Genomic DNA, 26,726 nt, shown 5'->3' with positions numbered 1-26,726 from the left:
CATCATCTCTATGAAAGGTTCTCTGCCTGGGCATCATCTTTATGAATGAAGGTTTTCTCTCTGGGCATCATCTTAATGAAACAAGGTTCTCTCTCTGGGCATGATCTTTATGAAAAAAAGGTTTTTTGCCTTGGCATCATCTTTATGAAAGTACGTTCTCTGCCTGGGAATCATCTTTAAGAATGGAGGTACTCTCTCTGGGTATCATCTTTATGAAACAAGGTTCTCTGGTGGACATCATCTTTATGAATGAATGTCCTCTCTCTGGTCATCATCTTTATGAATGAAGGTTCTCTCTCTGGGCATCATCTTTATGAAAGAAGGTTCTCTCTTTGGGCATCATCTTTATGAAATAAGATTCTCTCAGGGCTTCATCTTTATGAAAGAAGATTCTCTTGGGCATCATCTTTATGAATGAAAGTTCTCCCTCTAGGCATCATCTTTATGAAAGAAGGTTCTCTTTCTGGGCATCATCTTTTTGAATAAAGGTTCTCTCTCTGGGCATCCTATTTATGAAATAAGGTTCTAGGTCTGAGCATCATCTTTATGAAACGTTCTCTCTCTGGGCATTATCTTTATGAAAGAAGGTTCTCTCTCTGGCATCATCTTTATTGATGAAGGTTCTCTCTCTGGGCATCATTTTATGAATGTACGTTCTCTGGGCATCATGTTTATGAATGAAGGTTCTCTCTCAGGATATCATCTTTATGTAAGAAGGTTCTCTGCCTGGGCATCATCTTTATGAATGAAGGTTTTCTCTCTGGGCATCATCTTAATGAAACAAGGTTCTCTCTCTGGGCATGATTTTTATGAAAAAAGGTTTTTTGCCTTGGCATCATTTTTATGAAAGTACATTCTCTGCCTGGGAATCATCTTTAAGAATGAAGGTACTCTCTCTGGGTATCATCTTTATGAAACAAGGTTCTCTGGTGGACATCATCTTTATGAATGAATGTCCTCTCTCTGGTCATCATCTTTATGAATGAAGGTTCTCTCTCTGGGCATCACCTTTATGAAAGAAGGTTCTCTCTTTGGGCATCATCTTTATGAATTAAGATTCTCTCAGGGCTTCATCTTTATGAAGAAGGGTCTCTTGGGCATCATCTTTATGAATGGAAGTTCTCCCTCTAGGCATCGTCTTTATGAAAGAAGGTTCTCTCTCTGGGCCTCATCTTTATGAATGAAGGTTCTCTGCATGGGCATCATTTTTATGAATGAAGGTTCTCTCACTTAGGCATCCTCTTTATGAAATAAGGTTCTAGGTCTGGGCATCATCTTTATGAAAGATTCTCTGCCTGGGGATCATCCTTATGAATGAAGGTTCCCTCTCACGGCATCATCTCTATGAAACAAGGTTCTCACTCTGGGCATTATCTTTATGAAAAAAGGTTTTTTGCCTTGGCATCATCTTTACGAAAGTACGTTCTCTGCCTGGGAATCATCTTTAAGAATGAAGGTACTCTCTCTGGGTATCATCTTTATGAAACAAGGTTCTCTGCTGGACATCATCTTTATGAATGAATGTCCTCTCTCTGGTTATCATCTTTATGAATGATGGTTCTCTCTCTGGGCATCATCTTTATGAAAGAAGGTTCTCTCTCTCGGCATCATCTTTATGAATGAAGGTTCTTTCTCTGGGCATCATCTTTAAGACAGAAGGTTCTCCATATTGGCATCATCTTTATAAAAGAAGCTTCTGTGGCTTGGCATCATCTTTATGAATGAAGGTTCTTTCTCTGGGAATCATCTTTAAGACAGAAGGGTCTCCCTATAGGCATCATCTTTATGAAATAATCTTCTCTGACTTGGCATCATCGTTATGAATGAAGGTTCTCTGCCTGGGCATCATCTTTAAGAAAGAAGGTTCTCCCTATTGGCATCATTTTCATGAAAGAAGGTCTCCCACTGGGCATCATCTATAAGAATGAAAGTTCTCTGCCTGGGCATCATCTCTATGAAAGGTTCTCTGCCTGGGCATCATCTTTATGAATGAAGGTTTTCTCTCTGGGCATCATCTTAATGAAACAAGGTTCTCTCTCTGGGCATGATCTTTATGAAAAAAAGGTTTTTTGCCTTGGCATCATCTTTACGAAAGTACGTTCTCTGCCTGGGAATCATCTTTAAGAATGGAGGTACTCTCTCTGGGTATCATCTTTATGAAACAAGGTTCTCTGGTGGACATCATCTTTATGAATGAATGTCCTCTCTCTGGTCATCATCTTTACGAATGAAGGTTCTCTCTCTGGGCATCATCTTTATGAAAGAAGGTTCTCTCTTTGGGCATCATCTTTATGAAATAAGATTCTCTCAGGGCTTCATCTTTATGAAAGAAGATTCTCTTGGGCATCATCTTTATGAATGAAAGTTCTCCCTCTAGGCATCATCTTTATGAAAGAAGGTTCTCTTTCTGGGCATCCTCTTTTTGAATAAAGGTTCTCTCTCTGGGCATCCTATTTATGAAATAAGGTTCTAGGTCTGAGCATCATCTTTACGAAACTTTCTCTCTCTGGGCATTATCTTTATGAAAGAAGGTTCTCTCTCTGGCATCATCTTTATTGATGAAGGTTCTCTCTCTGGGCATCATTTTATGAATGTACGTTCTCTGGGCATCATGTTTATGAATGAAGGTTCTCTCTCAGGATATCATCTTTATGAAAGAAGGTTCTCTCTTGGGCATCAACTTATGAAAGAATGTTTTCTCTCTGGGCATCAACTTTATGAAAGAAGGTTCTCTCTTGGGCATCAAATTTTGAAAGAATGTTTTCTCTCTAGGCATCAACTTTATGAATGAAGGTACTCTCTCTTGGAATCATCTTTATGAAACAAGGTTCTCACTCTGGACATAATCTTTATGAATGAAGGCTCTCTCTCTGGGCATCATCTTTATGAAAGAAAGTTCTCTCTCTGGGCATCATCTTTATTGATGAAGGTTCTCTCTCTGGGCATCATTTTATGACTGTAGGTTCTCTGGGCATCATGTTTATGAAAGAAGGTTCTCTCTCTGGGCATCATCTTTATGAATAAAAGTTCTGTCTCTGGGCATCCTATTTATGAAATAAGATTCTAGGTCTGAGCATCATCTTTACGAAACGTTCCCTCTCTGGGTATCAACTTTATGAAAGAAGGTTCTCTCTCTGGCCATCAACTTCATGAATGAAGGTTCTTACTCTGGGCATCATCTTTATGAAAGAAGGTTCTCTCTCTGGACATCATCTTCATGAATGAAGGTTTTCTCTCTGGGCATCATCTTTCTTGATGAAGGTTCTCCCTCTGGCCTTCATTTTATGAATGTAGGGTCTCTGGGCATCATCTTCATGAATGAAGGTTCTCTCTCAGGCATCATCTTTATTGATGAAGGTTCTTTCTCTGGGCATCATTTTATGAATGTAGGTTCTCTGGGCATCATGTTTATGAATGAAGGTTCTCTCTCAGGGCATCATGTTTATGAAAGAAGGTTCTCTCTCTGGGCATCATCTTTATGAATAAAGGTTCTCTCTCTGGGCATCCTATTTATGAAATAAGATTCTAGGTCTGAGCATCATCTTTATTGATGAAGGTTCTCCCTCTGGGCATCATTTTATGACTGTGGGTTCTCTGGGCATCATGTTTATGAATGAAGGTTCTCATCTGGGCATCATCTTTATGAATAAAGGTTCTTCCCCGGGCATCCTATTTATGAAATAAGATTCTAGGTCGGAGCATCATCTTTACGAAACGTTCTCTCTCTGGGTATCAACTTTATGAAAAAAGGTTCTCTCTCTGGCCATCAAATTCATGAATGAAGGTTCTTACTCTGGGCATCATCTTTATGAAAGAAGGTTCTCTCACTGGACATCATCTTCATCAATGAAGGTTCTATCTCTGGGCATCATCCTTATTGATGAATGTTCTCCCTCTGGCTTTCATTTTATGAATGTAGGTTCTCTGGGCATCATCTTCATGAATGAAGTTTCTCTCTCTGGGCATCATCCCTATGAAACAATGTTCTTTCTCTGGGCATCATCTTTAAGACAGAAGGTTCTCCCTATTGGCATCATCTTTCTGAAAGAAGCTTCTCTGACTTGGCATCATCGTTATGAATGAAGGTTCTCAGCCTGGGCACCATCTTTAAGAAAGAAGGTTCTCTCTCTGGGCATCATCTTCATGAAAGAAGGTCTCCCTCTGGGCATCATCTATAATAATGAAAGTTCTCTGCCTGGGCATCATCTTTACGAAAGGTTCTCTGCCTGGGCATCATCTTTATGAATCAAGGTTTTCTCTCTGGGTATCACCTTAATGAAACAAGGTTCTCTCTCTGGGCATGATCTTTATGAAAAAAGTTTTTTTGCCTTGGCATCATTTTTATGAAAGTACGTTCTCTGCCTGGGAATCACTTTTAAGAATGAAGGTACTCTATCTGGGTATCATCTTTATGAAACAAGGTTCTCTCGTGGACATCATCTTTATGAATGAATGTCCTCTCTCTGGTCATCATCTTTATGAATGAAGGTTCTCTCTCTGGGCATCATCTTTATGAAAGAAGGTTCTCTCTTTGGGCATCATCTTTATGAAATAAGATTCTCTCAGGGCTTCATCTTTATGAAAGAAGATTCTCTTGGGCATCATCTTTATGAATGAAAGTTCTCCCCCTAGGCATCATCTTTATGAATGAAGGTTCTCTCACTGGGCATCCTCTTTATGAAATAAGGTTCTAGATCTGGGCATCATCTTTATGAAAGATTCTCTGCCTGGGGATCATTCTTATGAATGAAGGTTCCCTCTCATGGCATCATCTCTATGAAACAAGGTTCTCACTCTGGGCATTATCTTTATGAAAAAAGGTTCTCTGTATGCCCATCATCTTTATGAGAGAAGGTTCTCTCTCTGGGCATCATCTTTATGAAACAAGATTCTCTGTCTGGACATCATATATATGAATTAAGTATCTCTCTCTGGGCATCATCTTTATGAAAGAAGGCTTTCTGCCTGGGCATCATCTTTACGAAAGTACTTTCTCTGCCTGGGCATCATCTTTATGAACGAAGGTACTCTCTGGGTAATATCTTTATGAAACCAGGTTCTCTCTGCGGTATAATCGTTATGAATGTAGGTTCTCTGCCTGGGCATCATGTTTATGAATGAAGGTTCACTCTCTGCGCATCATCTGTATGAATGAAGGTTCTCTCTCTGCGCATCATCTTTTTGCATGAAGGTTCTCTCTTGGGCATCAACTTATAATAGAATGTTTTCTCTCTGGGCATCAACTTTATGAATGAAGGTACTCTCTCTTGGCATCATCTTTATGAAACAAGGTTCTCTCTCTGGACTTCATCTTTATGAATAAAGGTTCTCTCCCTGGGAATCCTATTTATGAAATAAGGTTCTAGGTCTAAGCATCATCTTTAAGAAACATTCTCTCTCTGGGCATTATCTTTATGAAGGAAGATTCTCTCTCTGGGCATCAAATCCATGAATGAAGGTTCTCATTCTGGGCATTATCTTTATGAAAAAAGGTTCTCTCTCTGGACATCATCTTCATGAATGAAGGTTCTCTCTCTCGGCATCATCTTTATGAATGAAGGTTCTTTCTCTGGGCATCATCTTTAAGAGAGAAGGTTCCCCATATTGGCATCATCTTTATAAAAGAAGCTTCTCTGGCTTGGCATCATCTTTATGAATGAAGGTTCTTTCTCTGGGAATCATCTTTAAGACAGAAGGGTCTCCCTATTGGCATCATTTTCATGAAAGAAGGTCTCCCACTGTGCATCATCTATAAGAATGAATGTTCTCTGCCTGGGCATCATCTCTATAAAAGTTTCTCTGCCTGGGCATCATCTTTATGATGAAGGTTTTCTCTCTGGGCATCATCTTAATGAAACAAGGTTCTCTCTCTGGGCATGATCTTTATGAAAAAAAGGTTTTTTGCCTTGGCATCATCTTTACGAAAGTACGTTCTCTGCCTGGGAATCATCTTTAAGAATGAAGGTACTCTCTCTGGGTATCATCTTTATGAAACAAGGTTCTCTGCTGGACATCATCTTTATGAATGAATGTCCTCTCTCTGGTTATCATCTTTATGAATGATGGTTCTCTCTCTGGGCATCATCTTTATGAAAGAAGGTTCTCTCTCTCGGCATCATCTTTATGAATGAAGGTTCTTTCTCTGGGCATCATCTTTAAGACAGAAGGTTCCCCATATTGGCATCATCTTTATAAAAGAAGCTTCTCTGGCTTGGCATCATCTTTATGAATGAAGGTTCTTTCTCTGGGCATCATCTTTAAGACAGAAGGTTCTCCCTATTGGCATCATTTTCATGAAAGAAGGTCTCCCACTGGGCATCAGCTATAAGAATGAAAGTTCTCTGCCTGGGCATCATCTCTATGAAAGGTTCTCTGCCTGGGCATCATCTTTATGAATGAAGGTTTCTCTCTGGGCATCATCTCTATGAAACAAGGTTCTCACTCTGGGCATTATCTTTATGAAAAAAGGTTTTTTGCCTTGGCATCATCTTTACGAAAGTACGTTCTCTGCCTGGGAATCATCTTTAAGAATGAAGGTACTCTCTCTGGGTATCATCTTTATGAAACAAGGTTCTCTGCTGGACATCATCTTTATGAATGAATGTCCTCTCTCTGGTTATCATCTTTATGAATGATGGTTCTCTCTCTGGGCATCATCTTTATGAAAGAAGGTTCTCTCTCTCGGCATCATCTTTATGAATGAAGGTTCTTTCTCTGGGCATCATCTTTAAGACAGAAGGTTCCCCATATTGGCATCATCTTTATAAAAGAAGCTTCTCTGGCTTGGCATCATCTTTATGAATGAAGGTTCTTTCTCTGGGCATCATCTTTAAGACAGAAGGTTCTCCCTATTGGCATCATTTTCATGAAAGAAGGTCTCCCACTGGGCATCAGCTATAAGAATGAAAGTTCTCTGCCTGGGCATCATCTCTATGAAAGGTTCTCTGCCTGGGCATCATCTTTATGAATGAAGGTTTCTCTCTGGGCATCATCTTAATGAAACAAGGTTCTCTCTCTGGGCATGATCTTTATGAAAAAAAGGTTTTTTGCCTTGGCATCATCTTTACGAAAGTACGTTCTCTGCCTGGGAATCATCTTTAAGAATGAAGGTACTCTCTCTGGGTATCATCTTTATGAAACAAGGTTCTTTGGTGGACATCATCTTTATGAATGAATGTCCTCTCTCTGGTCATCATCTTTATGAATGAAGGTTCTCTCTCTGGGCATCATCTTTATGAAAGAAGGTTCTCTCTTTGGGCATCATCTTTATGAAATAAGATTCTCTCAGGGCTTCATCTTTATGAAAGAAGATTCTCTTGGGCATCATCTTTATGAATGAAAGTTCTCCCTCTAGGCATCATCTTTATGAAAGAAGGTTCTCTCTCTGTGCATCATCTTCATGAATGAATGTTCTCTCTCTGGGCCTCATCTTTATGAATGAAGGTTCTCTGCATGGGCATCATCTTTATGAATGAAGGTTCTCTCTCTGGGCATCATCTTTATGAAACAAGATTCTCCGTCTGGGAATCATATATATGAATTAAGTATCTCTCTCTGGGCATCATGTTTATGAAAGAAGGTTTTCTGCCTGGGCATCATCTATACAAAAGTACTTTCTCTGCCTGGGCATCATCTTTATGAATGAAGGTACTCTGTGGGTAATATCTTTATGAAACCACGTTCTCTCTGCGGTATAATCGTTATGAATGGAGGTTCTCTGCCTGGGCATCATGTTTATGAATGAAGGTTCACTCTCTGGGCATCATCTGTATGAATGAAGGTTCTCTCTCTGCGCATCATCTTTTTGAATGAAGGTTCTCTCTTGGGCATCAACTTATAATAGAATGTTTTCTCTCTGGACATCAACTTTATGAAAGAAGGTTCTCTCTTGGGCATCAACTTATGAAAGAAGGTTCTCTCTCTGGGCATCAACTTTATGAATGAAGGTACTCTCTCTTGGCATCATCTTTATGAAACAAGGTTCTCTCTCTGGACGTCATCTTCATGAAGAAGGTTCTCTCTCTGGGCATCATCTTTATGAATAAAGGTTCTCTCTCTTGGCATCCTATTTATGAAATAAGGTTCTAGGTCTGGGCATCATCTTTACGGAACGTTCTCTCTCTGGGCATCAACTTTATGAAAGAGGTTCTCTGTCTGCGCATCAATTTCATGAATGAAGGTTCTCACTCTGGGCATCATCTTTAAGAATGAAGGTTCTCTCTCTGGACATCATCTTCATGAATGAAGGTTCTCTTCTGGGCATCATCTTTATTGATGAAGCTTCTCCCTCTGGCTTTCATTTTATGAATGTAGGTTCTCTGGGCATCATGTTTATGAATGAAGGTTCTCTCTCAGGGCATCATCTTAGGAAAGAAGGTTCTCTCTCTGGGAATCATCTTTTTGAATAAAGGTTCTCTCCCTGGGCATCCTATTTATGAAATAAGGTTCTAGGTCTGAGCATCATCTTTACGAAACGTTCTCTCTCTGGGCATTATCTTTATGAAAGAAGGTTCTCTCTCTGGGCATCAACTTCATGAATGAAGGTTTTCACTCTGGGCATCATCTTTATGAAAGAAGGTTCTCTCTCTGGACATCATCTTCATGAATGAAAGTTCTCTCTTTTTGCATCATCTTTATGAATGAAGGTTCTTTCTCTGGGCATCATCTTTAAGACAGAAGGTTGTCCATATTTTCATCATTTTTATAAAAGAAGCTTCTCTGTCTTGGCATCATCGTTATGAATGAAGGTTCTCTGCCGGGGTATCATCTTTAAGAATGAAGGTTCTCTCTCTGGGCATCATCTTCATGAAGAAGGTCTCCTTTGGGCATCATCTATAAGAATGAATGTTCTCTGCCTGGGCATCATCTTTACGAAAGGTTCTCTGCCTGGGCACCATCTTTATGAATGAAGGTTTTGTCTCTGGGCATCATCTTAATGAAACAAGGTTCTCTCTCTGGGCATGATCTTCATGAAAAAAGGTTTTCTGCCTTGGCATCATTTTTACGAAAGTACGTCTCTGCCTGGGAATCATCTTTAAGAATGAAGGTACTCCCTCTGGGTATCATCTTTATGAAACAAGGTTCTCTAATAGACATCATCTTTATGAATGAATGTCCTCTCTCTGGTCATCATCTTTATGAATGAAGGTTCTCTCTCTGGGCATCATCTTTATGAAAGAAGGTTCTCTCTTTGGGCATCATCTTTATGAATTAAGATTCTCTCAGGGCTTCATCTTTATGAAAGAAGGTTCTCTTGGGCATCAACTTATGAAAGAAGGTTCTCTCTGTGGGCATCAACTTTATGAATGAATGTACTCTCTCTGCGCATCATCTTTATGAATGAAGGTTAACTCTAGCATCTTCTTTATGAATGAATGTTCTCTGCATGGGCATCATCTTTATGAATGAAGGTTCTCTCTCTGGGCATCCTATTTATGAAATAAGGTTCTAGGTCTGGGTATCATCTTTACGGAACGTTCTCTCTCTGGGCATCAACTTGATGAAACAATGTTCTCTGTCAGCGCATCAATTTCATGAATGAAGGTTCTCACTCTGGGCATCATCTTTATGAATGAAGGTTCTCTCTCTGGACATCATCTTTATTGATGAAGGTTCTCCCTCTGGCCTTCATTTTGTGAATGTAGGTTCTCTGGGCATCATGTTTATGAATGAAGGTTCTCTCTCAGGGCATCATCTTAGGAAAGAAGGTTCTCTCTCTGGGCATCATCTTTTTGAATAAAGGTTCTCTCTCTGGGCATCCTATTTATGAAATAAGGTTCTAGGTCTGAGCATCATCTTACGAAACTTTCTCTCTCTGGGCATTATCTTTATGAAAGAAGGTTCTCTCTCTGGGCATCAACTTCATGAATGAAGGTTCTCACTCTGGGCATTATCTTTATGAAAGAAGGTTCTCTCTCTGGACATCATCTTCATGAATGAAGGTTCTCTCTCTTGGCATCATCTTTATGAATGAAGGTTCTTTCTCTGGGCATCATCTTTAAGACAGAAGGTTCTCCCTTTTGGCATCATCTTTATGAAAGAATCTTCTCTGATTGGCATCATCGTTATGAATGAAAGTTCTCTGCCTGGGCATCATCTTTATGAATAAAGGTTCTCTCTCTGGGCATCCTATTTATGAAATAAGATTCTAGGTCTGAGCATCATCTTTACGAAACGTTCCCTCTCTGGGTATCAACTTTATGAAAGAAGGTTCTCTCTCTGGCCATCAACTTCATGAATGAAGGTTCTTACTCTGGGCATCATCTTTATGAAAGAAGGTTCTCTCTCTGGACATCATCTTCATGAAAGAAGGTTCTCTCTTGGGCATCAACTTATGAAAGAATGTTTTCTCTCTGGGCATCAACTTTATGAAAGAAGGTTCTCTCTTGGGCATCAAATTTTGAAAGAATGTTTTCTCACTAGGCATCAACTTTATGAATGAAGGTACTCTCTCTTGGCATCATCTTTATGAAACAAGGTTCTCACTCTGGACATAATCTTTATGAATGAAGGCTCTCTCTCTGGGCATCATCTTTATGAAAGAAAGTTCTCTCTCTGGGCATCATCTTTATTGATGAAGGTTCTCTCTCTGGGCATCATTTTATGACTGTAGGTTCTCTGGGCATCATGTTTATGAAAGAAGGTTCTCTCTCTGGGCATCATCTTTATGAATAAAAGTTCTGTCTCTGGGCATCCTATTTATGAAATAAGATTCTAGGTCTGAGCATCATCTTTACGAAACGTTCCCTCTCTGGGTATCAACTTTATGAAAGAAGGTTCTCTCTCTGGCCATCAACTTCATGAATGAAGGTTCTTACTCTGGGCATCATCTTTATGAAAGAAGGTTCTCTCTCTGGACATCATCTTCATGAATGAAGGTTTTCTCTCTGGGCATCATCTTTCTTGATGAAGGTTCTCCCTCTGGCCTTCATTTTATGAATGTAGGGTCTCTGGGCATCATCTTCATGAATGAAGGTTCTCTCTCAGGCATCATCTTTATTGATGAAGGTTCTTTCTCTGGGCATCATTTTATGAATGTAGGTTCTCAGGGCATCATGTTTATGAATGAAGGTTCTCTCTCAGGGCATCATGTTTATGAAAGAAGGTTCTCTCTCTGGGCATCATCTTTATGAATAAAGGTTCTCTCTCTGGGCATCCTATTTATGAAATAAGATTCTAGGTCTGAGCATCATCTTTATTGATGAAGGTTCTCCCTCTGGGCATCATTTTATGACTGTGGGTTCTCTGGGCATCATGTTTATGAATGAAGGTTCTCATCTGGGCATCATCTTTATGAATAAAGGTTCTTCCCCGGGCATCCTATTTATGAAATAAGATTCTAGGTCGGAGCATCATCTTTACGAAACGTTCTCTCTCTGGGTATCAACTTTATGAAAAAAGGTTCTCTCTCTGGCCATCAAATTCATGAATGAAGGTTCTTACTCTGGGCATCATCTTTATGAAAGAAGGTTCTCTCACTGGACATCATCTTCATCAATGAAGGTTCTATCTCTGGGCATCATCCTTATTGATGAATGTTCTCCCTCTGGCTTTCATTTTATGAATGTAGGTTCTCTGGGCATCATCTTCATGAATGAAGTTTCTCTCTCTGGGCATCATCCCTATGAAACAATGTTCTTTCTCTGGGCATCATCTTTAAGACAGAAGGTTCTCCCTATTGGCATCATCTTTCTGAAAGAAGCTTCTCTGACTTGGCATCATCGTTATGAATGAAGGTTCTCAGCCTGGGCACCATCTTTAAGAAAGAAGGTTCTCTCTCTGGGCATCATCTTCATGAAAGAAGGTCTCCCTCTGGGCATCATCTATAATAATGAAAGTTCTCTGCCTGGGCATCATCTTTACGAAAGGTTCTCTGCCTGGGCATCATCTTTATGAATCAAGGTTTTCTCTCTGGGTATCACCTTAATGAAACAAGGTTCTCTCTCTGGGCATGATCTTTATGAAAAAAGGTTTTTTGCCTTGGCATCATTTTTATGAAAGTACGTTCTCTGCCTGGGAATCACTTTTAAGAATGAAGGTACTCTATCTGGGTATCATCTTTATGAAACAAGGTTCTCTCGTGGACATCATCTTTATGAATGAATGTCCTCTCTCTGGTCATCATCTTTATGAATGAAGGTTCTCTCTCTGGGCATCATCTTTATGAAAGAAGGTTCTCTCTTTGGGCATCATCTTTATGAAATAAGATTCTCTCAGGGCTTCATCTTTATGAAAGAAGATTCTCTTGGGCATCATCTTTATGAATGAAAGTTCTCCCCCTAGGCATCATCTTTATGAATGAAGGTTCTCTCACTGGGCATCCTCTTTATGAAATAAGGTTCTAGATCTGGGCATCATCTTTATGAAAGATTCTCTGCCTGGGGATCATTCTTATGAATGAAGGTTCCCTCTCATGGCATCATCTCTATGAAACAAGGTTCTCACTCTGGGCATTATCTTTATGAAAAAAGGTTCTCTGTATGCCCATCATCTTTATGAGAGAAGGTTCTCTCTCTGGGCATCATCTTTATGAAACAAGATTCTCTGTCTGGACATCATATATATGAATTAAGTATCTCTCTCTGGGCATCATCTTTATGAAAGAAGGCTTTCTGCCTGGGCATCATCTTTACGAAAGTACTTTCTCTGCCTGGGCATCATCTTTATGAACGAAGGTACTCTCTGGGTAATATCTTTATGAAACCAGGTTCTCTCTGCGGTATAATCGTTATGAATGTAGGTTCTCTGCCTGGGCATCATGTTTATGAATGAAGGTTCACTCTCTGCGCATCATCTGTATGAATGAAGGTTCTCTCTCTGCGCATCATCTTTTTGCATGAAGGTTCTCTCTTGGGCATCAACTTATAATAGAATGTTTTCTCTCTGGGCATCAACTTTATGAATGAAGGTACTCTCTCTTGGCATCATCTTTATGAAACAAGGTTCTCTCTCTGGACTTCATCTTTATGAATAAAGGTTCTCTCCCTGGGAATCCTATTTATGAAATAAGGTTCTAGGTCTAAGCATCATCTTTAAGAAACATTCTCTCTCTGGGCATTATCTTTATGAAGGAAGATTCTCTCTCTGGGCATCAAATCCATGAATGAAGGTTCTCATTCTGGGCATTATCTTTATGAAAAAAGGTTCTCTCTCTGGACATCATCTTCATGAATGAAGGTTCTCTCTCTCGGCATCATCTTTATGAATGAAGGTTCTTTCTCTGGGCATCATCTTTAAGAGAGAAGGTTCCCCATATTGGCATCATCTTTATAAAAGAAGCTTCTCTGGCTTGGCATCATCTTTATGAATGAAGGTTCTTTCTCTGGGAATCATCTTTAAGACAGAAGGGTCTCCCTATTGGCATCATTTTCATGAAAGAAGGTCTCCCACTGTGCATCATCTATAAGAATGAATGTTCTCTGCCTGGGCATCATCTCTATAAAAGGTTCTCTGCCTGGGCATCATCTTTATGATGAAGGTTTTCTCTCTGGGCATCATCTTAATGAAACAAGGTTCTCTCTCTGGGCATGATCTTTATGAAAAAAAGGTTTTTTGCCTTGGCATCATCTTTACGAAAGTACGTTCTCTGCCTGGGAATCATCTTTAAGAATGAAGGTACTCTCTCTGGGTATCATCTTTATGAAACAAGGTTCTCTGCTGGACATCATCTTTATGAATGAATGTCCTCTCTCTGGTTATCATCTTTATGAATGATGGTTCTCTCTCTGGGCATCATCTTTATGAAAGAAGGTTCTCTCTCTCGGCATCATCTTTATGAATGAAGGTTCTTTCTCTGGGCATCATCTTTAAGACAGAAGGTTCCCCATATTGGCATCATCTTTATAAAAGAAGCTTCTCTGGCTTGGCATCATCTTTATGAATGAAGGTTCTTTCTCTGGGCATCATCTTTAAGACAGAAGGTTCTCCCTATTGGCATCATTTTCATGAAAGAAGGTCTCCCACTGGGCATCAGCTATAAGAATGAAAGTTCTCTGCCTGGGCATCATCTCTATGAAAGGTTCTCTGCCTGGGCATCATCTTTATGAATGAAGGTTTCTCTCTGGGCATCATCTTAATGAAACAAGGTTCTCTCTCTGGGCATGATCTTTATGAAAAAAAGGTTTTTTGCCTTGGCATCATCTTTACGAAAGTACGTTCTCTGCCTGGGAATCATCTTTAAGAATGAAGGTACTCTCTCTGGGTATCATCTTTATGAAACAAGGTTCTCTGGTGGACATCATCTTTATGAATGAATGTCCTCTCTCTGGTCATCATCTTTATGAATGAAGGTTCTCTCTCTGGGCATCATCTTTATGAAAGAAGGTTCTCTCTTTGGGCATCATCTTTATGAAATAAGATTCTCTCAGGGCTTCATCTTTATGAAAGAAGATTCTCTTGGGCATCATCTTTATGAATGAAAGTTCTCCCTCTAGGCATCATCTTTATGAAAGAAGGTTCTCTCTCTGGGCATCATCTTCATGAATGAATGTTCTCTCTCTGGGCCTCATCTTTATGAATGAAGGTTCTCTGCATGGGCATCATCTTTATGAATGAAGGTTCTCTCTCTGGGCATCATCTTTATGAAACAAGATTCTCCGTCTGGGAATCATATATATGAATTAAGTATCTCTCTCTGGGCATCATGTTTATGAAAGAAGGTTTTCTGCCTGGGCATCATCTATACAAAAGTACTTTCTCTGCCTGGGCATCATCTTTATGAATGAAGGTACTCTGTGGGTAATATCTTTATGAAACCACGTTCTCTCTGCGGTATAATCGTTATGAATGGAGGTTCTCTGCCTGGGCATCATGTTTATGAATGAAGGTTCACTCTCTGGGCATCATCTGTATGAATGAAGGTTCTCTCTCTGCGCATCATCTTTTTGAATGAAGGTTCTCTCTTGGGCATCAACTTATAATAGAATGTTTTCTCTCTGGACATCAACTTTATGAAAGAAGGTTCTCTCTTGGGCATCAACTTATGAAAGAAGGTTCTCTCTCTGGGCATCAACTTTATGAATGAGGTACTCTCTCTTGGCATCATCTTTATGAAACAAGGTTCTCTCTCTGGACGTCATCTTCATGAAGAAGGTTCTCTCTCTGGGCATCATCTTTATGAATAAAGGTTCTCTCTCTTGGCATCCTATTTATGAAATAAGGTTCTAGGTCTGGGCATCATCTTTACGGAACGTTCTCTCTCTGGGCATCAACTTTATGAAAGAGGTTCTCTGTCTGCGCATCAATTTCATGAATGAAGGTTCTCACTCTGGGCATCATCTTTAAGAATGAAGGTTCTCTCTCTGGACATCATCTTCATGAATGAAGGTTCTCTTCTGGGCATCATCTTTATTGATGAAGCTTCTCCCTCTGGCTTTCATTTTATGAATGTAGGTTCTCTGGGCATCATGTTTATGAATGAAGGTTCTCTCTCAGGGCATCATCTTAGGAAAGAAGGTTCTCTCTCTGGGAATCATCTTTTTGAATAAAGGTTCTCTCCCTGGGCATCCTATTTATGAAATAAGGTTCTAGGTCTGAGCATCATCTTTACGAAACGTTCTCTCTCTGGGCATTATCTTTATGAAAGAAGGTTCTCTCTCTGGGCATCAACTTCATGAATGAAGGTTTTCACTCTGGGCATCATCTTTATGAAAGAAGGTTCTCTCTCTGGACATCATCTTCATGAATGAAAGTTCTCTCTTTTTGCATCATCTTTATGAATGAAGGTTCTTTCTCTGGGCATCATCTTTAAGACAGAAGGTTGTCCATATTTTCATCATTTTTATAAAAGAAGCTTCTCTGTCTTGGCATCATCGTTATGAATGAAGGTTCTCTGCCGGGGTATCATCTTTAAGAATGAAGGTTCTCTCTCTGGGCATCATCTTCATGAAGAAGGTCTCCTTTGGGCATCATCTATAAGAATGAATGTTCTCTGCCTGGGCATCATCTTTACGAATGGTTCTCTGCCTGGGCACCATCTTTATGAATGAAGGTTTTGTCTCTGGGCATCATCTTAATGAAACAAGGTTCTCTCTCTGGGCATGATCTTCATGAAAAAAGGTTTTCTGCCTTGGCATCATTTTTACGAAAGTACGTCTCTGCCTGGGAATCATCTTTAAGAATGAAGGTACTCCCTCTGGGTATCATCTTTATGAAACAAGGTTCTCTAATAGACATCATCTTTATGAATGAATGTCCTCTCTCTGGTCATCATCTTTATGAATGAAGGTTCTCTCTCTGGGCATCATCTTTATGAAAGAAGGTTCTCTCTTTGGGCATCATCTTTATGAATTAAGATTCTCTCAGGGCTTCATCTTTATGAAAGAAGGTTCTCTTGGGCATCAACTTATGAAAGAAGGTTCTCTCTGTGGGCATCAACTTTATGAATGAATGTACTCTCTCTGCGCATCATCTTTATGAATGAAGGTTAACTCTAGCATCTTCTTTATGAATGAATGTTCTCTGCATGGGCATCATCTTTATGAATGAAGGTTCTCTCTCTGGGCATCCTATTTATGAAATAAGGTTCTAGGTCTGGGTATCATCTTTACGGAACGTTCTCTCTCTGGGCATCAACTTGATGAAACAATGTTCTCTGTCAGCGCATCAATTTCATGAATGAAGGTTCTCACTCTGGGCATCATCTTTATGAATGAAGGTTCTCTCTCTGGACATCATCTTTATTGATGAAGGTTCTCCCTCTGGCCTTCATTTTGTGAATGTAGGTTCTCTGGGCATCATGTTTATGAATGAAGGTTCTCTCTCAGGGCATCATCTTAGGAAAGAAGGTTCTCTCTCTGGGCATCATCTTTTTGAATAAAGGTTCTCTCTCTGGGCATCCTATTTATGAAATAAGGTTCTAGGTCTGAGCATCATCTTACGAAACTTTCTCTCTCTGGGCATTATCTTTATGAAAGAAGGTTCTCTCTCTGGGCATCAACTTCATGAATGAAGGTTCTCACTCAGGGCATTATCTTTATGAAAGAAGGTTCTCTCTCTGGACATCATCTTCATGAATGAAGGTTCTCTCTCTTGGCATCATCTTTATGAATGAAGGTTCTTTCTCTGGGCATCATCTTTAAGACAGAAGGTTCTCCCTTTTGGCATCATCTTTATGAAAGAATCTTCTCTGATTGGCATCATCGTTATGAATGAAAGTTCTCTGCCTGGGCATCATCTTTATGAATAAAGGTTCTCTCTCTGGGCATCCTATTTATGAAATAAGATTCTAGGTCTGAGCATCATCTTTACGAAACGTTCCCTCTCTGGGTATCAACTTTATGAAAGAAGGTTCTCTCTCTGGCCATCAACTTCATGAATGAAGGTTCTTACTCTGGGCATCATCTTTATGAAAGAAGGTTCTCTCTCTGGACATCATCTTCATGAAAGAAGGTTCTCTCTTGGGCATCAACTTATGAAAGAATGTTTTCTCTCTGGGCATCAACTTTATGAAAGAAGGTTCTCTCTTGGGCATCAAATTTTGAAAGAATGTTTTCTCTCTAGGCATCAACTTTATGAATGAAGGTACTCTCTCTTGGCATCATCTTTATGAAACAAGGTTCTCACTCTGGACATAATCTTTATGAATGAAGGCTCTCTCTCTGGGCATCATCTTTATGAAAGAAAGTTCTCTCTCTGGGCATCATCTTTATTGATGAAGGTTCTCTCTCTGGGCATCATTTTATGACTGTAGGTTCTCTGGGCATCATGTTTATGAAAGAAGGTTCTCTCTCTGGGCATCATCTTTATGAATAAAAGTTCTGTCTCTGGGCATCCTATTTATGAAATAAGATTCTAGGTCTGAGCATCATCTTTACGAAACGTTCCCTCTCTGGGTATCAACTTTATGAAAGAAGGTTCTCTCTCTGGCCATCAACTTCATGAATGAAGGTTCTTACTCTGGGCATCATCTTTATGAAAGAAGGTTCTCTCTCTGGACATCATCTTCATGAATGAAGGTTTTCTCTCTGGGCATCATCTTTCTTGATGAAGGTTCTCCCTCTGGCCTTCATTTTATGAATGTAGGGTCTCTGGGCATCATCTTCATGAATGAAGGTTCTCTCTCAGGCATCATCTTTATTGATGAAGGTTCTTTCTCTGGGCATCATTTTATGAATGTAGGTTCTCTGGGCATCATGTTTATGAATGAAGGTTCTCTCTCAGGGCATCATGTTTATGAAAGAAGGTTCTCTCTCTGGGCATCATCTTTATGAATAAAGGTTCTCTCTCTGGGCATCCTATTTATGAAATAAGATTCTAGGTCTGAGCATCATCTTTATTGATGAAGGTTCTCCCTCTGGGCATCATTTTATGACTGTGGGTTCTCTGGGCATCATGTTTATGAATGAAGGTTCTCATCTGGGCATCATCTTTATGAATAAAGGTTCTTCCCCGGGCATCCTATTTATGAAATAAGATTCTAGGTCGGAGCATCATCTTTACGAAACGTTCTCTCTCTGGGTATCAACTTTATGAAAAAAGGTTCTCTCTCTGGCCATCAAATTCATGAATGAAGGTTCTTACTCTGGGCATCATCTTTATGAAAGAAGGTTCTCTCACTGGACATCATCTTCATCAATGAAGGTTCTATCTCTGGGCATCATCCTTATTGATGAATGTTCTCCCTCTGGCTTTCATTTTATGAATGTAGGTTCTCTGGGCATCATCTTCATGAATGAAGTTTCTCTCTCTGGGCATCATCCCTATGAAACAATGTTCTTTCTCTGGGCATCATCTTTAAGACAGAAGGTTCTCCCTATTGGCATCATCTTTCTGAAAGAAGCTTCTCTGACTTGGCATCATCGTTATGAATGAAGGTTCTCAGCCTGGGCACCATCTTTAAGAAAGAAGGTTCTCTCTCTGGGCATCATCTTCATGAAAGAAGGTCTCCCTCTGGGCATCATCTATAATAATGAAAGTTCTCTGCCTGGGCATCATCTTTACGAAAGGTTCTCTGCCTGGGCATCATCTTTATGAATCAAGGTTTTCTCTCTGGGTATCACCTTAATGAAACAAGGTTCTCTCTCTGGGCATGATCTTTATGAAAAAAGGTTTTTTGCCTTGGCATCATTTTTATGAAAGTACGTTCTCTGCCTGGGAATCACTTTTAAGAATGAAGGTACTCTATCTGGGTATCATCTTTATGAAACAAGGTTCTCTGGTGGACATCATCTTTATGAATGAATGTCCTCTCTCTGGTCATCATCTTTATGAATGAAGGTTCTCTCTCTGGGCATCATCTTTATGAAAGAAGGTTCTCTCTTTGGGCATCATCTTTATGAAATAAGATTCTCTCAGGGCTTCATCTTTATGAAAGAAGATTCTCTTGGGCATCATCTTTATGAATGAAAGTTCTCCCCCTAGGCATCATCTTTATGAATGAAGGTTCTCTCACTGGGCATCCTCTTTATGAAATAAGGTTCTAGATCTGGGCATCATCTTTATGAAAGATTCTCTGCCTGGGGATCATTCTTATGAATGAAGGTTCCCTCTCATGGCATCATCTCTATGAAACAAGGTTCTCACTCTGGGCATTATCTTTATGAAAAAAGGTTCTCTGTATGCCCATCATCTTTATGAGAGAAGGTTCTCTCTCTGGGCATCATCTTTATGAAACAAGATTCTCTGTCTGGACATCATATATATGAATTAAGTATCTCTCTCTGGGCATCATCTTTATGAAAGAAGGCTTTCTGCCTGGGCATCATCTTTACGAAAGTACTTTCTCTGCCTGGGCATCATCTTTATGAACGAAGGTACTCTCTGGGTAATATCTTTATGAAACCAGGTTCTCTCTGCGGTATAATCGTTATGAATGTAGGTTCTCTGCCTGGGCATCATGTTTATGAATGAAGGTTCACTCTCTGCGCATCATCTGTATGAATGAAGGTTCTCTCTCTGCGCATCATCTTTTTGCATGAAGGTTCTCTCTTGGGCATCAACTTATAATAGAATGTTTTCTCTCTGGGCATCAACTTTATGAATGAAGGTACTCTCTCTTGGCATCATCTTTATGAAACAAGGTTCTCTCTCTGGACTTCATCTTTATGAATAAAGGTTCTCTCCCTGGGAATCCTATTTATGAAATAAGGTTCTAGGTCTAAGCATCATCTTTAAGAAACATTCTCTCTCTGGGCATTATCTTTATGAAGGAAGATTCTCTCTCTGGGCATCAAATCCATGAATGAAGGTTCTCATTCTGGGCATTATCTTTATGAAAAAAGGTTCTCTCTCTGGACATCATCTTCATGAATGAAGGTTCTCTCTCTCGGCATCATCTTTATGAATGAAGGTTCTTTCTCTGGGCATCATCTTTAAGAGAGAAGGTTCCCCATATTGGCATCATCTTTATAAAAGAAGCTTCTCTGGCTTGGCATCATCTTTATGAATGAAGGTTCTTTCTCTGGGAATCATCTTTAAGACAGAAGGGTCTCCCTATTGGCATCATTTTCATGAAAGAAGGTCTCCCACTGTGCATCATCTATAAGAATGAATGTTCTCTGCCTGGGCATCATCTCTATAAAAGGTTCTCTGCCTGGGCATCATCTTTATGATGAAGGTTTTCTCTCTGGGCATCATCTTAATGAAACAAGGTTCTCTCTCTGGGCATGATCTTTATGAAAAAAAGGTTTTTTGCCTTGGCATCATCTTTACGAAAGTACGTTCTCTGCCTGGGAATCATCTTTAAGAATGAAGGTACTCTCTCTGGGTATCATCTTTATGAAACAAGGTTCTCTGCTGGACATCATCTTTATGAATGAATGTCCTCTCTCTGGTTATCATCTTTATGAATGATGGTTCTCTCTCTGGGCATCATCTTTATGAAAGAAGGTTCTCTCTCTGGGCATCATCTTTATGAAAGAAGGTTCTCTCTCTGGGCATCAACTTCATGAATGAAGGTTCTGACTCTGGGCATTATCTTCATGAAAGAAGGTTCTCTCTCCGGACATCATCTTCATGAATAAAGGTTCTCTCTTTCGGCATCATCTTTATGAATGAAGGTTCTTTCTCTGGGCATCATCTTTAAGACAGAAGGTTCTCCATATTGGCATCATCTTTATAAAAGAAGCTTCTCTGACTTGGCATCATCGTTATGAATGAAGGTTCTCTGCCGGGGTATCATCGTTAAGAATGAAGGTTCTATATCTTGGCATCATCTTCATTAAGAAGGTCTCCCTTTGGGCATCATCTATGAGAATGAATGTTCTCTGCCTGGGCATCATCTTTACGAAAGGTTCTCTGCCTGGGCATCATCTTTATGAATGAACGTTTTCTCTCTGGGCATCATCTTAATGAAACAAGGTTCTCTCTCTGGGCATCAACTTTATGAAAAAAGGTTTTCTGCCTTGGCATCATTTTTACGAAAGTACGTTCTCTGCCTGGGAATCATCTTTAAGAATGAAGGTACTCCCTCTGGGTATCATCTTTATGAAACAAGGTTCTCTGGTGGACATCATCTTTATGAATGAATGTCCTCTCTCTGGTCATCATCTTTAAGAATGAAGGTTCTCTCTCTGGGCATTATCTTTATGAAAGTAGGTTCTCTCTTTGGGCATCATCTTTATGAATTAAGATTCTCTCAGGGCTTCATCTTTATGAAAGAATATTCTCTTGGGCATCAACTTATGAAAGACGGTTCTCTCTCTGGGCATCAACTTTATGAATGAATGTACTCTCTCTGCGCATTATCTTTATGAATGAAGGTTAACTCTGGCATCATCTTTATGAATGAAGGTTCTCTCTCTGGGCATCATCTTTATGAAAGAAGGTTCTCTCTTTGGGCATCATCTTTATGAAATAAGATTCTCTCAGGGCTTCATCTTTATGAAAGAAGGTTCTCGTGGGCATCATCTTTATGAATGAAAGTTCTCCCTCTAGGCATCATGTTTATGAAAGAAGGTTCTCTCTCTGGGCATCATCTTCATCAATGAAGGTTCTCTCTCTGGGCCTCATCTTTATGAATAAAGGTCTCTGCATGGGCATCATCTTTATGAATGGAGGTTCTCTCTCTGTGCATCCTCTTTATGAAATAATGTTCTCTGTCTGGGCATCATATATATGAATTAAGTATCTCTCTCTGGGCATCATGTTTATGTAAGAAGGTTTTCTCCCTGGGCATCATCTTTACAAAAGTACTTTCTCTGCCTGGGCATCATCTTTATGAATGAAGGTACTCTCTGGGTAATATCTTTATGAAACCAGGTTCTTTCTCCGTAATAATTGTTATGAATGAAGGTTCTCTGCCTGGGCATCATGTTTATGAATGAAGGTTCACTCTCTGGGCATCATCTCTATGAATAAAGGTTCTCTCTCTGGGCATCATCTTTATGAATGAAGGTTCTCTCTCTGCGCATCATCTTTTTGAGTGAAGGTTCTCTCTTGGGCATCAACTTATAATAGAATGTTTTCTCTCTGGGCATCAACTTTATGAAAGAAGGTTCTGTCTTGGGCATCAACTTATGAAAGAAGGTTCTCTCTCTGGGCATCAACTTTATGAATGAAGGTACTCTCTCTTGGCATCATCTTTATGAAACAAGGTTCTCTCTCTGGACGTCATCTTTATGAAAGAAGGTTCTCTCTCTGGGAATCATCTTTATGAATAAAGGTTCTCTCTCTGGGCATCCTATTTATGAAATAAGGTTCTAGGTCTGGGCATCATCTTTACGGAACATTCTCTCTCTGGGCATCAACTTTATGAAAGAAGGTTCGGTGTCTGCGCATCAATTTCATGAATGAAGGTTCTCACTCTGGGCATCATCTTTATGAATGAAGGTTCTGTCTCTGGACATCATCTTCATGAATGAAGGTTCTCTCTCTGGTCATCGTCTTTATTGATGAAGGTTCTCCCTCTGGCCTTCATTTTATGAATGTAGGTTCTCTGGGCATCATGTTTATGAATGAAGGTTCTCTCTCAGGGTATCATCTTAGGAAAGAAGGTTCTCTCCCTGGGCATAATCTTTTTGAATAAAGGTTTTCTCTCTGGGCATCCTATTTATGAAATAAGGTTCTAGGTCTGAGCATCATCTTTACCAAACGTTCTCTCTGTGGGCATTATTTTTATGAAAGAAGGTTCTCTCTCTGGGCATCAACTTCATGAATGAAGGTCTCACTCTGGGCATCATCTTTATGAAAGAAGGTTCTCTCTCTGGACATCATCTTCATGAATGAAGGTTCTCTCTCTGGGCATCATCTTTATTGATGAAGGTTCTCCCTCTGGCCTTCATTTTATGAATGTAAGGTCTCTGGGCATCATCTTCATGAATGAAGGTTCTCTCTCTGGCATCATCTTTATTGATGAAGTTTCTTACTCTGGGCATCATTTTATGAATGTAGGTTCTATGGGCATCATGTTTATGAATGAAGGTTCTCTCTCAGGATATCATCTTTATGAAAGAAGGTTCTCTGGTGGACATCATCTTTATGAATGAATGTCCTCTCTCTGGTAATCATCTTTATGAATGAAGGTTCTCTCTCTGGGCATCATCTTTATGAAAGAAGGTTCTCTCTTTGGGCATCATCTTTATGAATTAAGATTCTCTCTGGGCATCATCTTTATGAATGAAGGTACTCTCTGGGAAATATCTTTATGAAACCAGGTTCTCTCTCTGGTATAATCTTTATGAATAAAAGTTCTCTGCCTGGGCATCATGTTTATGAATGAAGGTTTTCTCTCTGGGCATCATCTTAATGAAACAAGGTTCTCTCTCTGGGCATGATCTTTATGAAAAAAGGTTTTTTGCCTTGGCATCTTCTTTATGAAAGTACGTTCTCTGCCTGGGAATCATCTTTAAGAATGAAGGTACTTCCTCTGGGTATCATCTTTATGAAACAAGGTTCTCTGGTGGACATCATCTTTATGAATGAATGTCCTCTCTCTGGTCATCATCTTTATGAATGAAGGTTCTCTCTCTGGGCATCATCTTTAAGAAAGAAGGTTCTCTCTCTGGGCATTATCTTCATGAATGAAGGTTCTCTCTCTGGGCATCCTCTTTATGAAATAAGGTTCTAGGTCTGGGAATCATCTTTACGAAAGATTCTCTGCCTGGGGATCATCCTTATGAATGAAGGTTCCCTCTCACGGCATCATCATTATGAAACAAGGTTCACACTGTGGGCATTATCTTTATGAAAAAAGGTTCTCTGTATGCCCATCATCTTTATGAAAGAATGTTCTCTCTCTGGGCATCATCTTTATGAAAGAAGATTCTCTGTCTGGGCATCTTATATATGAATTAAGTATCTCTCTATGGGCATCAGCTTTATGAAAGACGGTTTTCTGCCTGCGCATCATCTTTACAAAAGTACTTTCTCGGCCTGTGCATCATCTTTATGAATGAAGGTACTCTCTGGGTACTATCTTTATGAAACCAGGTTCTCTCTGCGGTATAATCGTTATGAATGAAGGTTCTCTGCCTGGGCATCATGTTTAGGAATGAAGGTTCACTCTCTAGGCATCATCTGTATGAATGAAGGTTCTCTCCTGGGCATCAACTTTATGAATGAAGGTTCTCTCTTGGGCATCAACTTATAATAGAATGTTTTCTCTCTGGGCATCAACTTTATGAAAGATGGTTCTGTCTTGGGCATCAACTTATGAAGGAAGGTTCTCTCTCTGGGCATCAACTTTATGAATGAAGGTACTCTCTCTTGGCATCATCTTTATGAAACAAGGTTCTGTCTCTGGACGTCATCTTTATGAAAGAAGGTTCTCTCTCTGGGCATCATCTTTATGAAAGAAGGTTCTCTCTCTGGGCATCAACTTCATGAATGAAGGTTCTGACTCTGGGCATTATCTTCATGAAAGAAGGTTCTCTCTCCGGACATCATCTTCATGAATAAAGGTTCTCTCTTTCGGCATCATCTTTATGAATGAAGGTTCTTTCTCTGGGCATCATCTTTAAGACAGAAGGTTCTCCATATTGGCATCATCTTTATAAAAGAAGCTTCTCTGACTTGGCATCATCGTTATGAATGAAGGTTCTCTGCCGGGGTATCATCGTTAAGAATGAAGGTTCTATATCTTGGCATCATCTTCATTAAGAAGGTCTCCCTTTGGGCATCATCTATGAGAATGAATGTTCTCTGCCTGGGCATCATCTTTACGAAAGGTTCTCTGCCTGGGCATCATCTTTATGAATGAACGTTTTCTCTCTGGGCATCATCTTAATGAAACAAGGTTCTCTCTCTGGGCATCAACTTTATGAAAAAAGGTTTTCTGCCTTGGCATCATTTTTACGAAAGTACGTTCTCTGCCTGGGAATCATCTTTAAGAATGAAGGTACTCCCTCTGGGTATCATCTTTATGAAACAAGGTTCTCTGGTGGACATCATCTTTATGAATGAATGTCCTCTCTCTGGTCATCATCTTTAAGAATGAAGGTTCTCTCTCTGGGCATTATCTTTATGAAAGTAGGTTCTCTCTTTGGGCATCATCTTTATGAATTAAGATTCTCTCAGGGCTTCATCTTTATGAAAGAATATTCTCTTGGGCATCAACTTATGAAAGACGGTTCTCTCTCTGGGCATCAACTTTATGAATGAATGTACTCTCTCTGCGCATTATCTTTATGAATGAAGGTTAACTCTGGCATCATCTTTATGAATGAAGGTTCTCTGCCAGGGCATCATCTTTATGAATGAAGGTTCTCTCTCTGGGCATCATGTTTATGAATAAAGGTTCTCTCTCTGGGCATCCTCTTTATGAAATAAGGTTCTAGGTCTGGGCATCATCTTTATGAAAGATTCTCTGCCTGGGGATCATCCTTATGATGAAGGTTCTCTCTCACGGCATCATCTTTATGAAACAAGGTTCTCACTGTGGGCCATATCTTAATGAAAAAAGGTTCTCTGTATGCCCATCATCTTTATGAAAGAAGGTTCTCTCTCTGAGCATCATCTTTATGAATAAAGGTTCTCTCTCTGGACATCGTATTTATGAAATAAGATTCTAGGTCTGGGCATCATCTTTACGAAACGTTCTCTCTCTGGGCATCAACTTTATGAAAGAAGGTTCTCTCTCTGGCCATCAACTTCATGAATGAAGATTCTTACTCTGGGAATCATCTTTATTAACGAAGGTTCTCTCTCTGGACATCATCTTCATGAATGAAGGTTCTTTCTCTGGGCATCATCTTTAAGACAGTATGTTCTCCCTATTGGCATCATCTTTATGAAAGAAGCTTCTCTGACTTGGCATCATCGTTATGAATGAAGGTTCTCTGCCTGGGCATCATCTTTACGAATGAAGTTTCTCTCTCTGGGCATCATCTTCATGAAAGAAGGTCTCCCACTGGGCATCATCTATAAGAATGAAAGTTCTCTGCCTGGGCATCATCTCTATGGAAGGTTCTCTGCCTGGGCATCATCTTTCTGAATGAAGGTTTTCTCCTTGGGCATCATCTTAATGAAACAAAGTTCTCTCTCTGAGCATGATCTTTATGAAAAAAGGTTTTTTGCCTTGGCATCATCTTTACGAAAGTACGTTCTCTGCCTGGGAATCATCTTTAGGAATGAAGGTACTCTCTCCGGGTATCATCTTTATGAAACAAGGTTCTCTGGTGGACATCATCTTTATGAATGTATATCCTCTCTCTGGTCATCATCTTTATGAATGAAGGTTCTCTCTCTGGGCATCATCTTTATGAAAGAAGGTTCTCTCTTTGGGCATCATCTTTATGAATTAAGATTCTCTCAGGGCTTCATCTTTATGAAAGAAGTTTCTCTGGGACATC

Source organism: Tenrec ecaudatus, chromosome Y (genome assembly GCF_050624435.1).
Source record: "Tenrec ecaudatus isolate mTenEca1 chromosome Y, mTenEca1.hap1, whole genome shotgun sequence".
NCBI classification, from domain to species: Eukaryota; Metazoa; Chordata; class Mammalia; order Afrosoricida; family Tenrecidae; genus Tenrec; species Tenrec ecaudatus.
This window is presented reverse-complemented; position numbering follows the sequence as displayed.